Source organism: Rhinoderma darwinii, chromosome 4, assembly GCF_050947455.1.
Source record: "Rhinoderma darwinii isolate aRhiDar2 chromosome 4, aRhiDar2.hap1, whole genome shotgun sequence".
NCBI classification, from domain to species: domain Eukaryota; kingdom Metazoa; phylum Chordata; class Amphibia; order Anura; family Rhinodermatidae; genus Rhinoderma; species Rhinoderma darwinii.
In genome coordinates, this window is record NC_134690.1 from 217,193,900 (window position 1) to 217,206,413 (window position 12,514).

The following is a 12,514-nucleotide window of genomic DNA, read 5'->3' on the forward strand; positions in this document are numbered from 1 at the left end:
TATGCTGATTCCTACAAATATCATTTAAACACAGAGATATAGGTATCATAATAACTCAGTGTTTTTTTTTGTTTAATACATTTTTTATTTTCACGGTGGGGCTTATGTCACAGTGGTGTGTTACCCCTGTTTTTAAACTAGTTACTATTAAAGATATCTTTTTACTCAGTTGTCATTTCAGTGAACCCTCAAGGTAACAGACTACAAGCAAACTCTATGTAGTCTGATGTCTAATCCTTCAGTCAAATTGCTATCAGAGGCCAGAGAGTTTTAGTATAAGAAATTAAAAAAATGAAGCCAACTAAGCGTGTATATATAAACATAGTCACTGTACATTTTGCAAACTGTTAAAATTGTTTTCAGTCATAACAATATATAGAAAAGGATTCTGTGACATTGAAGTGGGGACAGTGGAACATTACATAAAACCTTCAAGATTTTATGATTGGTATTTTGTGTTAGTGGTGAATGTGACAAAATAACACATTAAAATCAGCATTTATGTTTGTTTAAGTAGCTAACAAAAATTTTCTGATTTTAATGAACTATGATGATGAATGTAATAAAAGTTTTTTTTTGACAAGACATACTGTACATAGAGCTCAGCCCAGTGTATACAAGTGGCCAATCAAAAAGTCCCACAAATGGCCCAGGAGCAAGGGATGGGACATTGAGTGACAAATGCTGCCACGATGGATCGTTTTAATATTATTAATGCATAATGTCGGTAACAAACTCATGGATCCTACTGGAAGCTCCCCAGCATATAAGCCACTAGTTGGAGACCTCTGCTATAATATATTGCACCCATAAAAGGTTTGGTGCTGTTGGACAGCAAAAAGGCAAAGATGTCGCATGTTGATACAGCTAGTGATGCGTATCTGCAAATGCCAAAATGATGCAGGCTATAAGGGCATGGAGAGTTTGAATGCGGATGGTACTACTAGTTTAAAACCGTTATGTGCAGCTGTTTTTCATCACGCTTCATAAAATATATTAACAGGTTTGTTTTGTGAAGCTCTATGAAAGTGAACTGGAATCCAACCCTTACAATGGTTTTCTACAATGACTTCCAAGGCATCACATGTGTAATGTCTGTGGCTGCGGGCTGTCAGCTCCGGTCCCCTCCTGACAGCCACAGCCACGAGTCGGCAAGCGCTGGCCCCAGCCTCCTCCTCAGGAGACTCCAATGCTCGCGTCCACTCACCTCAGCCGGATCCCGTAGGGGCAGCGCGGGCATCGGACCTTGTGACGAACTTTGACCCGTGAGTACCCTGGACTATAAGAGGGGTCTAGCCTCCTGCTTCGATGCCTGAGCGTTGTTGTTGTTGTTCCTTAGTTTGTCTACGTGATGGCCTCCTAGTGTGTTTCCTGTTTCTGTACCTGTTCCAGTTCCTATTCCTGTCCCTAGCATTCCATACCACCCTGGTCGAGCACTGTGCTGTGCCAAAGTCGTGTCATGCTGTATCCACGTCTGACCTACTTCACCTCGCCTGACATCTACATGCTGCCTAGTCCTAGCCGAGCCTGCCCTGCTGCTGTCTGAGCTGCCACAGGTACCTATACAAACTATAGACATTGACCTGCGCCCTGTTGGCCAGCTGCCTTACCGCCAAGGCGGTACGGCACAGTGGGTCCACAGACCCTTCGTGACAACATGCCCAGCATGCTTAGAGGATCATGTGACTCCTAACATGGCAACCCTTCATAAAGGAAAGAAAGACATGGGTGAGGCATTTTCTACATATCTTTTAGTTATCTCTTAAATTAATTACAACGTGGTCATTAATTTCTCACCCCTAAATTAACTCTTTCAGTCAATAATAGTATGGTTGTGTATGTATCTAGATGTATATATTTATGTATATTTTTTCTACTGAGCATACTACAGGGACCGAAGTAGTTTGTAGACCAACTTAACAAGCCTGTAGTTAGTTTCACGGCCAGCCAGTACTATTAGTCTAAATCATTATACCATCTGTTTCATGGAACAAAATTCGCATTTATTGGGTATACGTGGGCATCAGAGATAAGAAACCTTGCAATCTATTCTGTTTAGAGATCTCCATATAACCAAATGACTGTGTATGTGGAATGTATTCAGTTAATATATTTTAACAATACTCAGATGTTTATCATCCTTAAACTTAATGTACTACATTTTTTCCGTGTTTATCTCCAAGCTAATTGTTGTTCAATTGAATTGCCATCTGTTTTCCTTCAATATTTACTTATATTCAGATATTTAAATCTCCACAAGTTTAATAACAATGTGTTAGCTGTGAGAAATTGCATTTATCATGATAAAGCAAAATATCACACATATTTTGCATATTATATTTATTCACAGAAACAATCTTTGAAAATGAATCAGCAAGTGGCGTGTTTATGCTTATCCACTGAAGTGCAAAAAAATGTATTCATTTTACTCAAATCTATAATTTAGCTTACAGAACGTAGCTGCAAGTATTTTTCAACAGTAGATCTGAGTAGTTTTCACTTTCTTCAGTTACAAATAGATTTATGTTCATATGGGTGTATACTGTATCGCTTACAAATAATTTATTGACATTTAAGGATATACTGCTTATGATATACATTATATTTCTTTCTTATTAAATGTCAATATGGGTTTCATGGAAAGATTTGAAAATTTGTTAAATTAATCATCTGAATTAATTCATATTTTTTTTAAAAATTATTATTGTTTTACCTCTGCCAATTATATATTATAATTATAAAAAAAATTACTAATTATAGTCTGACTTAATTGTCCTATGTCAATACCTAAATGACTTGTGATTCATCTATAAATATTTTATTACAATATATACATCTATATTATATATATATATATATATATATATATATATATATATATATATATATATATATATATATATATAGCAAACAAGAAGGCAGCAGCACTCACACAGGAATAATCGATCAGGTGCCCAGCAAAACGTCCCGATCCTCGGACGTATTATAATATATAGAGAAAGAAATTTTGCAGCACTCCAACATGAAAAAGATGGTGGTTTATTCAATCCAAAACAACAGCAACGTTTCAATCCTACAATAGGATCTTTATCAAGCCTTGATAAAGATCCTATTGTAGGATTGAAACGTTGCTGTTGTTTTGGATTGAATAAACCACCATCTTTTTCATGTTGGAGTGCTGCAAAATTTCTTTCTCTCTCTCTATATATATATATATATATATATATATATATATACACACTACTGTTCAAAAGTTTAGGGTCACGTAGAAATTTCCTTATTTTTGCAAGAAAAGCACAGGTTTTTTTCAATGAAGATAACATTAAATGAATCAGAAATACACTCTATACATTGTTAATGTGCTAAATTACTATTCTAGCTGCAAACGTCTGGTTTTTAATGCAATATCTACATAGGTGTATAGAGGCCCATTTCCAGCAACACTCACTCCAGTGTTCTAATGGTACATTGTGTTTGCTAACTGTGCTAGAAGGCTAATGGAAGATTAGAAAACACTTGAAAACCCTTGTGCAATTATGTTAGCACCGCTGTAAACAGTTTTGCTGTTTAGAGGAGCTATAAAACTGACCTTCCTTTGAGCTAGTTGAGAATCTGGAGCATTACATTTGTGGATTCGATTAAACTCTCAAAATGGCTAGAAAAAGAGAGCTTTCATGTGAAACTCGACAGTCTATTCTTGTTCTTAGAAATGAAGGCTATTCCATGCGAGAAATTGCCAAGAAACTGAAGATTTCCTACAACGGTGTGTACTACTCCCTTCAGAGGACAGCACAAACAGGCTCTAACCAGAGTAGAAAGAGAAGTGGGAGGGCCCGCTGCACAACTGAGCAACAAGACAAGTACATTAGAGTCTCCAGTTTGAGAAATAGACGCCTCACAAGTCCTCAACTGGCAGCTTCATTAAATAGTACCCGCAAAACGCCAGTGTCAACATCTACAGTGAAGAGGCGACTCCGGGATGCTGGACTTCAGGGCAGAGTCGCAAAGAATGGTGGAGGTAATGTGATGGTCTGGGGTTGCTTTGGTGCTGGTAAAGTGGGAGATTTGTACAAGGTAAAAGGGATTTTGAATAAGGAAGGCTATCACTCCATTTTGCAACACCATGCCATACCCTGTGGACAGCGCTTGATTGGAGCCTATTTCATCCTACAACAGGACAATGACCCAAAGCACACCTCCAAATTATGCAAGAACTGTTTAGGGAAGAAGCAGGCAGCTGGTATTCTATCTGTAATGGAGTGGCCAGCGCAGTCACCAGATCTCAACCCCATAGAGCTGTTGTGGGAGCAGCTTGACCGTATGGTATGCAAGAAGTGTCCATCAAGCCAATCCAACTTGTGGGAGGGGCTTCTGGAAGCATGGGGTGAAATTTCTCCCGATTACCTCAGCAAATTAACAGCTAGAATGCCAAAGGTCTGCAATGCTGTAATTGCTGCAAATGGAGCATTCTTTGGCGAAAGCAAAGTTTGAAGGATAAAATTATTATTTGACATAAAAATCATTATTTCTAACCTTGTCAATGTCTTGACTATATTTTCTAGTCATTTTGCAACTCATTTGATAAATATAAGTTTGAGTTTTCATGGAAAACACAAAATTGTCTGGGTGACCCCAAACTTTTGAACGGTAGTGTGTATATACAGTGAAGGAAATAAGTATTTGATCCCTTGCTGATTTTGTAAGTTTGCCCACTGTCAAAGACATGAACAGTCTAGAATTTTTAGGCTAGGTTAATTTTACCAGTGAGAGATAGATTATATTAAAAAAAAAAAATGAAAATCACATAGTCAAAATTATATATATTTATTTGCATTGTGCACAGAGAAATAAGTATTTGATCCCCTACCAACCATTAAGAGTTCAGCCTCCTCCAGACCAGTTACACGCTCCAAATCAACTTGGTGCCTGCATTAAAGACAGCTGTCTTAAATAGTCACCTGTATAAAAGACTCCTGTCCACAGACTCAATTAATCAGTCTGACTCTAACCTCTACAACATGGACAAGACCAAAGAGCTTTCGAAGGATGTCAGGGACAAGATCATAGACCTGCACAAGGCTGGAATGGGCTACAAAACCATAAGTAAGAAGCTGGGTGAGAAGGAGACAACTGTTGGTGCAATAGTAAGAAAATGGAAGACATACAAAATGACTGTCAATCGACATCGATCTGGGGCTCCATGCAAAATCTCACCTCGTGGGGTATCCTTGATCCTGAGGAAGGTGAGAGCTCGGCCGAAAACTACACGGAGGGAACTTGTTAATGATCTCAAGGCAGCTGGGACCACAGTCACCAAGAAAACCATTGGTAACACATTACGCCGTAATGGATTAAAATCCTGCAGTGCCCGCAAGGTCCCCCTGCTCAAGAAGGCACATGTATAGGCCCGTCTGAAGTGTGCAAATGAACATCTGGATGATTCTGAGAGTGACTGGGAGAAGGTGCTGTGGTCAGATGAGACTAAAATTGAGCTCTTTGGCATTAACTCAACTCGCCGTGTTTGGAGGAAGAGAAATGCTGCCTATGACCCAAAGAACACCATCCCCACTGTCAAGCATGGAGGTGGAAACATTATGTTTTGGGGGTGTTTCTCTGCTAAGGGCACAGGACTACTTCACCGCATCAATGGGAGAATGGATGGAGCCATGTACCGCCAAATCCTGAGTGACAACCTCCTTCCCTCCACCAGGACATTAAAAATGGCTCGTGGCTGGGTCTTCCAGCACGACAATGACCCGAAACATACAGCCAAGGCAACAAAGGAGTGGCTCAAAGAGAAGCACATTAAGGTCATGGAGTGGCCTAGCCAGTCCCCAGACCTTAATCCCATCGAAAACTTATGGAGGGAGCTGAAGATCCGAGTTGCCAAGCGACAGCCTCGAAATCTTAATGATTTACAGATGATCTGAAAAGAGGAGTGGGCCAAAATTCCATCTAACATGTGTGCAAACCTCATCATCAACTACAAAAAAAGTCTGACTGCTGTGCTTGCCAACAAGGGTTTTGCCACCAAGTATTAAATCTTGTTTGCCAAAGGGATCAAATACTTATTTCTCTGTGCACAATGCAAATAAATATATATAATTTTGACAATGTGATTTTCTATTTTTTTTTTAATATAATCTATCTCTCACTGGTAAAATTAACCTAGCCTAAAAATTCTAGACTGTTCATGTCTTTGACAGTGGGCAAACTTACAAAATCAGCAAGGGATCAAATACTTATTTCCTTCACTGTGTATATATATATATATATATATATATATATATATATTGTAAGGGAATTAGGTAGCGGGACAGTCGTCTCCTGGGGTAGACGGGCACTCGGTATCAAACACGCCAGTAAATTTCATTCCGCACAGCAAAGATGTGGTACTACTGGCCTCAGCCAGTTTTATTTACAGGTTGTACATGAAGTTGAAAAGAAATCAAATAAAAGAATACTCTATGCCTGTCCGGCACTAAGTATACAGTAGGTATCCTAACTAACACAGTGCAGGCCTAATGCCTGGCACCATAAACCATGCAGACCATACAACCTGTTATGAAGTCAGTCTGTTTACTCTCACAAGCTCCTCTCCCCAGGCTGTGAGAGAGTGTGACTGAACTGCAGCCTTTTTAAAGGGCTATCACACCTGACTACTGATTAATAGCTAGACAGCCCAAGACCAGGACTGTGTGGATGGAGTGGGGACCCACCCATCTCTCCCCACTCCAACAACCAGGCCTTTTTCCAGGTTTTAGATAAACCTATTGCAGAGGGAGAACCACATTCTCTGCTGAATTATTCCCTGGTTGTTTTCAGATAGCAGAAGACAGAAATCTTGGGGAAATATAGACCCCATCCACAACCTGTCCACATGGTCTGTCACATTTCCTCCCCCCCCCCCTGTTTCAGACTAGTGGCTGCAACACATCTGGTCACACAGCAATGAACTCGTGACAATGCATCTGCATTTCCCATTTGAGTCCCTGGCCTGTGTTTTACAGTAAATCTATATTCCTGTAAGGACAAGAACCATCTTGTGACCCTCCTATTTTTCTCTTTGTTTTCACACATCCACTTAAGGGGAGCATGATCTGTGATTAATTCAAAGAGACGACCAAGAAGGTAATAGTGGAGTGCCTCCAGTGCCCATTTAATAGCAAGGCACTCTTTCTCAACTATAGCATATTTTTTCTCATGGTCATTCAGCTTCCTACTCAGATATAGTATGGGATGTTCTTCCCCATTTCGTACCTGTGACAGTACAGCCCCCAGACCCACATCAGATGCATCAGTTTGTAGAATAAATTCTCTTTTAAAATCTGGGGTAATCAATACCGGCTGAGCACACAAAATGTTTTTAAGAACCTGAAATGATTGTTCAGCCTCCGGTGTCCACTTGACCCTTACAGAGTCTTTCCCTTTAGTCAGGTCTGTAAAAGGGGCTGCCAGTGAAGCAAAGTTTGGTGTAAATCTTCTATAGTAGCCTGTGATCCCCAGGAAAGCACAAACTTGCTTTTTGTTTACAGGGTGAGGCCAACCGTGGATGGCTTCAATTTTATTTACTTGGGGCTTCACCAAACCACGGGCAATTGTATACCCCAGATACTTGGCTTCCTCCAATCCAATTGTAATTTTTTTTGGAGTGGTAGTAAATCCCGTCTCGGCAAGGGAATCAACAACTGCCTGTACTCTAGGCAAATGGGATTCCCAATCTGGACTTTGGATGATGATGTCATCAAGGTATGCTGCTGCATACCGCATGTGGGGGTCTTAAAATTTTATCCATAATTCTCTGAAAAGTTGCTGGTGCCCCATGTAAACCAAAGGGCAGGACAACATAATGAAACAACCCATCAGGCGTGGCAAAAGCTGTTTTTTCCTTAGCGTCTTCAGAAATAGGTATTTGCCAGTACCCTTTAGTTAAGTCTAGGGTTGTTATATATCGTGCACTTCCTAGTCTATCAATGAGTTCGTCAACCCGCGGCATCGGGTAAGCATCAAATTTAGAAATAGAATTGAGTTTACGGAAGTCATTGCAAAACCTCCAACTGCCATCTGGTTTAGGAATGAGGACTATTGGGCTAGACCATTGACTATGGAATTCCTCAATTACTCCAAGGTCCAACATTTTCCTTACCTCCTCTTGTAATAACCACTCTCCTTGCCTCTGGTATTCTGTAAGGTCTCAACTTAACCTTTTTACCTGGTTCAGTAATGATGTCATGTTTAATTAGACTGGTGCGACCTGGGATCTCAGAAAAAAAATCCTTATTTCTAATTAGGAAACTTTGCACCTCTACCTTTTGGGTATTTGCCAGGGTGTCCGGTACGGTTACCTCTGGCAGCAATGGCTTCTTCGAGCCTATATGCTCAGGTTGAGACAAAGTTCCTGCAGCAAGAGAGTGTCTGTCTTTCCATGGTTTTATTACATTTATATGGTCCACTTGCTCAGGCTTCCTTTTCCCTGGCTGACGAATTTTGTAATTCACCTCGTTTAATTTTTCCATTACCTCAAAGGGGCCTTGCCACTTAGCCAGAAATTTACTTTCAATGGTTGGTATAAGAACAAGTACCCTGTCACCTGGTGCAAAAGAACGTACTCTGGCACTGCGGTTATACACCCTTTGTTGTGCCACCTGAGTCTGGGCCATATGTTCTTTAACAATGGGCATTACTGCTGAGATTCGATCTTGCATTTCTGAAATGTGTTCAATGACACTTCTATAGGGTGTAGCTTCTCCTTCCCAGGATTCTTTTGCTATATCTAAAAGGCCCCTGGGATGACGACCATATAGCAATTCAAATGGAGAATACCCTGTGGACGACTGAGGGACCTCACATACTGCAAACATGAGTTAAGGAAGAAGAAAATCCCAGTTTTTCCCATTTTTATCCACAACTTTCTTTAACATCGCCTTTAGCGTTTTATTAAATCTTTCTACTAATCCATCAGTCTATGGGTGGTAGACCGATGTACGCAGTTGTGTGACCTTAAACAATTTACACAACTCCTTCATTACTCGTGACATAAAAGGGGTACCCTGGTCTGTAAGGATCTCCTTTAGTATTCCCACTCGACTGAACACCTGCACCAACTCTTTAGCTATGGTCTTGGATGACGTATTACGCAATGGTATAGCTTCAGGATAACGAGTAGAATAATCCATAATAACTAAAATATGCTGGTGGCCTCGTGACGATTTTATAATAGGTCCTACCGGGTCCATTGCTATTCGCTCAAATGGCACCTCAATAATTGGTAGAGGCACCAAGGGACTACGATAGTGTGGTCTGGGAGCCGAAATCTGACACTCTGGGCAGGAATTACAATAATTTTTCACATCTTTGTGAACCCCAGGCCAAAAAAATCTTTGTAGGATTCTCTCAGTGGTTTTTTCAACTCTCAAATGTCCCCCCATAATGTAGCCATGAGCAAGATCTAGCACCGTTGTTCTAAATGATTTAGGGACCACTAATTGTTCCAAAAGATCTTCTCCCTTTTTTACCAACTGATACAACAGGTCACTTTTTATAGCCATGTAGGGAAAAGAAAGTCTAGTATCTGGCTCCACCATTTCCTCATCAATAACCTTCACATTTTCCCTGGCTCTCATTAGGGTAGGATCTTTTAACTGCTCAGCACCAAACAGATCTTTTCTCACTTCCAGATCAGGCATATTGTCAGTCAGGGGGTCTTCTCTCTCTGGATTGCTCTGACTCTCTGTAGGGACAGTATCACTATGGTCAGCGTCCTCAGAGTCTCCAGCCATGACAGAAAATGGAAACGTTTGTGTGTCTACCGCAGCCACTCCCGCAGGCATATATACTTCTGTACTAGAGTTACCCCTAAAATTTTTGTCCTCATATACAGGCAGTGCAATAGTAATTCTATTTTCCCACAACTTCCAGAAATGTGGGAAATCTCGCCCCACAATGACATCATGCATTAACAATGGTACTAAACCCACCGTGAACTTTACTGCACCAAACTGGGTGTTTATGTCCACCATAGCAGTGTGATAATCATGGGCATCCCCATGTATGCAAATTACATCGATGGTCTTATCCTGCCATTTTCTGGGGTTTACTAAATCAGACTTTACCAAAGTCACCAAACTGCCTGAATCTAATAATGCATTTACATCTTTACCTTCCACAGAAATAGTGCACAATTGTTTCTCACCAGATACATTAGGCAATGCAGTACATGCTGGCCGAGCATACAAAAATAAACTATGGTTTATGTATGCAGCATCACATTGCATAGGTTCATCAGTCATTGGGCAATTAGCAATCACATGACCTGGCATATGACATCTAAAGCATCTTATTAAGTCTTTACTGAGTCGCTTATAAGCCACAGACCTCCCTGGCACAGTTTGCCAGTCTCTACACCCTTCAGTCTCTCCAGAAGTAGGCACAATTCTATCAAATCTGCCAGCCCCCTTTTCCCTTAGAACAGTCTTACCAGGTAATCCTGTAGTTCTCCGCTGTGGGGCTAGTGTGCCCTGTGGCAGATTCATCAGCTCCCCGGCTGCTGTGTACCTCTCCACCATCTCTACTAGCTGGTCAGCATTTTTGGGATCCCCATGGCTTACCCACTTGCGTAAGGCAACAGGCAGGGACCTTAAGTATTGATCCATTACCACCCGTTCCACCATCTGTGGACCTGTCAGGATCTCCGGCTGCAACCACTTCTTGGTAAGGTGGATGAGGTCGTGCATTTGAGAGCGTGGAGGTTTGTCCATTTGGTAGGCCCAGTTGTGCACACGCTGTGCACGGACGGAAACTGTAACTCCCAGTCTGGTTAAAATTTCCTTTTTCAGCTTGTCATAGTTTATGGCATCCTGGTTATCCAAGTCAAAGTATGCCTTCTGCAGTTCCCCTGAAAGGAACGGTGCCACAAGTCCTGCCCACTGTTCCTTTGGCCAACCCTCTCGTTCAGCGGTTCTTTCAAAGGTTGTTAAGTAGGCTTCCACGTCATCTACTGCCGTCATCTTTTGCAAAAAATGGCTAGCTCTTATTGCTGTAGAACTGGCACCTGCTGCACCTGGAACCCTTTCAACCACACTGGTTAGTTGCTGCACAACACCTTTTAAAGCATCCCAGTCTTTTCTTTGTTCGGCTTGTGTAGCCTCCAGTTGGGCAGTCAGTCTGCGGTTTGTTTCATCCAGAGCCATCTGCTGCACCTTGGTAGCCTCCTGTTGTGCTCTGGTAGCCTCCTGTTGTGTTGCCACAGCATGCAGTATCGCTTTAAGCATCTCCTCCATCTTCTAAGGTGCAGAGAATCAGTCTTTGGAAAAATGCAATACATAAGGGACTCTGGCCCTTTAAGGTGTTTACTAGAACAGGATAGAAAAAGAGACACGGCGCCACATGGTGCAAAATAAAAGCTAGGTAAAGCAAGGGAGCACACTTATGAGGAATATGCTCACCTTGATCAGTGGACACTGGTAAGTGTCAAAAACGTATAGAAGCTGCTGCCAGGTCCATAACACAGCAAACAGAGTTTGTTGTCCAACATGAGACTTGATAAAATAAAAAAGTTGGGACCACCGGTGCTGCTAAGTGAAGGAATAATGCAAAGACTTTTAAACAGACATCACAGAAAAGGTTTTAATGACAAGGGCTACGCGTTTCAGCACCGGACTGGTGCCTTCATCAGGCCAATACAGAATGTGCGGTTCAAGCACATTTATATACACATCAAAAGGAAGAAAAACCGCCAAAAGGGACAGGTCAAAGGTCAGACACATTATAAAAATAACATATATCATGTCTAAAATAAATATATAAATACATACTAACTATATAAATGCTAATTGGGAAACATGTATGACATTATGATTAGCTTAAAAGCATTAAAAAGAAAATGACAGGAGTAAACAATAATACGGCTGGTAATGCACAATAGAAAAAAACAGTACGGCTGATAATGCACAGATAAAAAACTCATCTTAAGATCAGTAACCGCGATATAACAGCGTGACGCTGGATGATGGGTTCTACATGTCAGTATGCAGATACATACAAACATAATTAAATTAATATAACAGCTAAAGTACTGAGACGCTGGATAAGCGTCCTTGGTTGCTAGGTGACCACAAAAGTACGGTGGCCAGAAACGACCAAAAAGGTCGGGCGCTGGAGCGCATGGTGGAACGCACATGGCTAAAAGACGGCATCAGCCGATCAAGAAAGTAGGCGAGCGATGGACAGTGAACACCGGTAAATCGATCAAGATAAGTGTTTAAAAGGAAATACAATGTTGGAGAAACTATGCTAGACAGTTGAATATGTATGGGTAACATTAACCTTGTTTAGGAAAAGATTCCTCAAAAGGAAAAAATATCTATATAATTACGATCATAGTAATCCCATAGTCATCAGACAATAATCATGGTGCTTTCCCGACAGAGGCTAAAGGTTAGAACACATGAAGAAGTACGGAAAAAGGGGCGACTACCCGAAGAACGGGGCGATGGAACCTAAAGGTACAACAAAG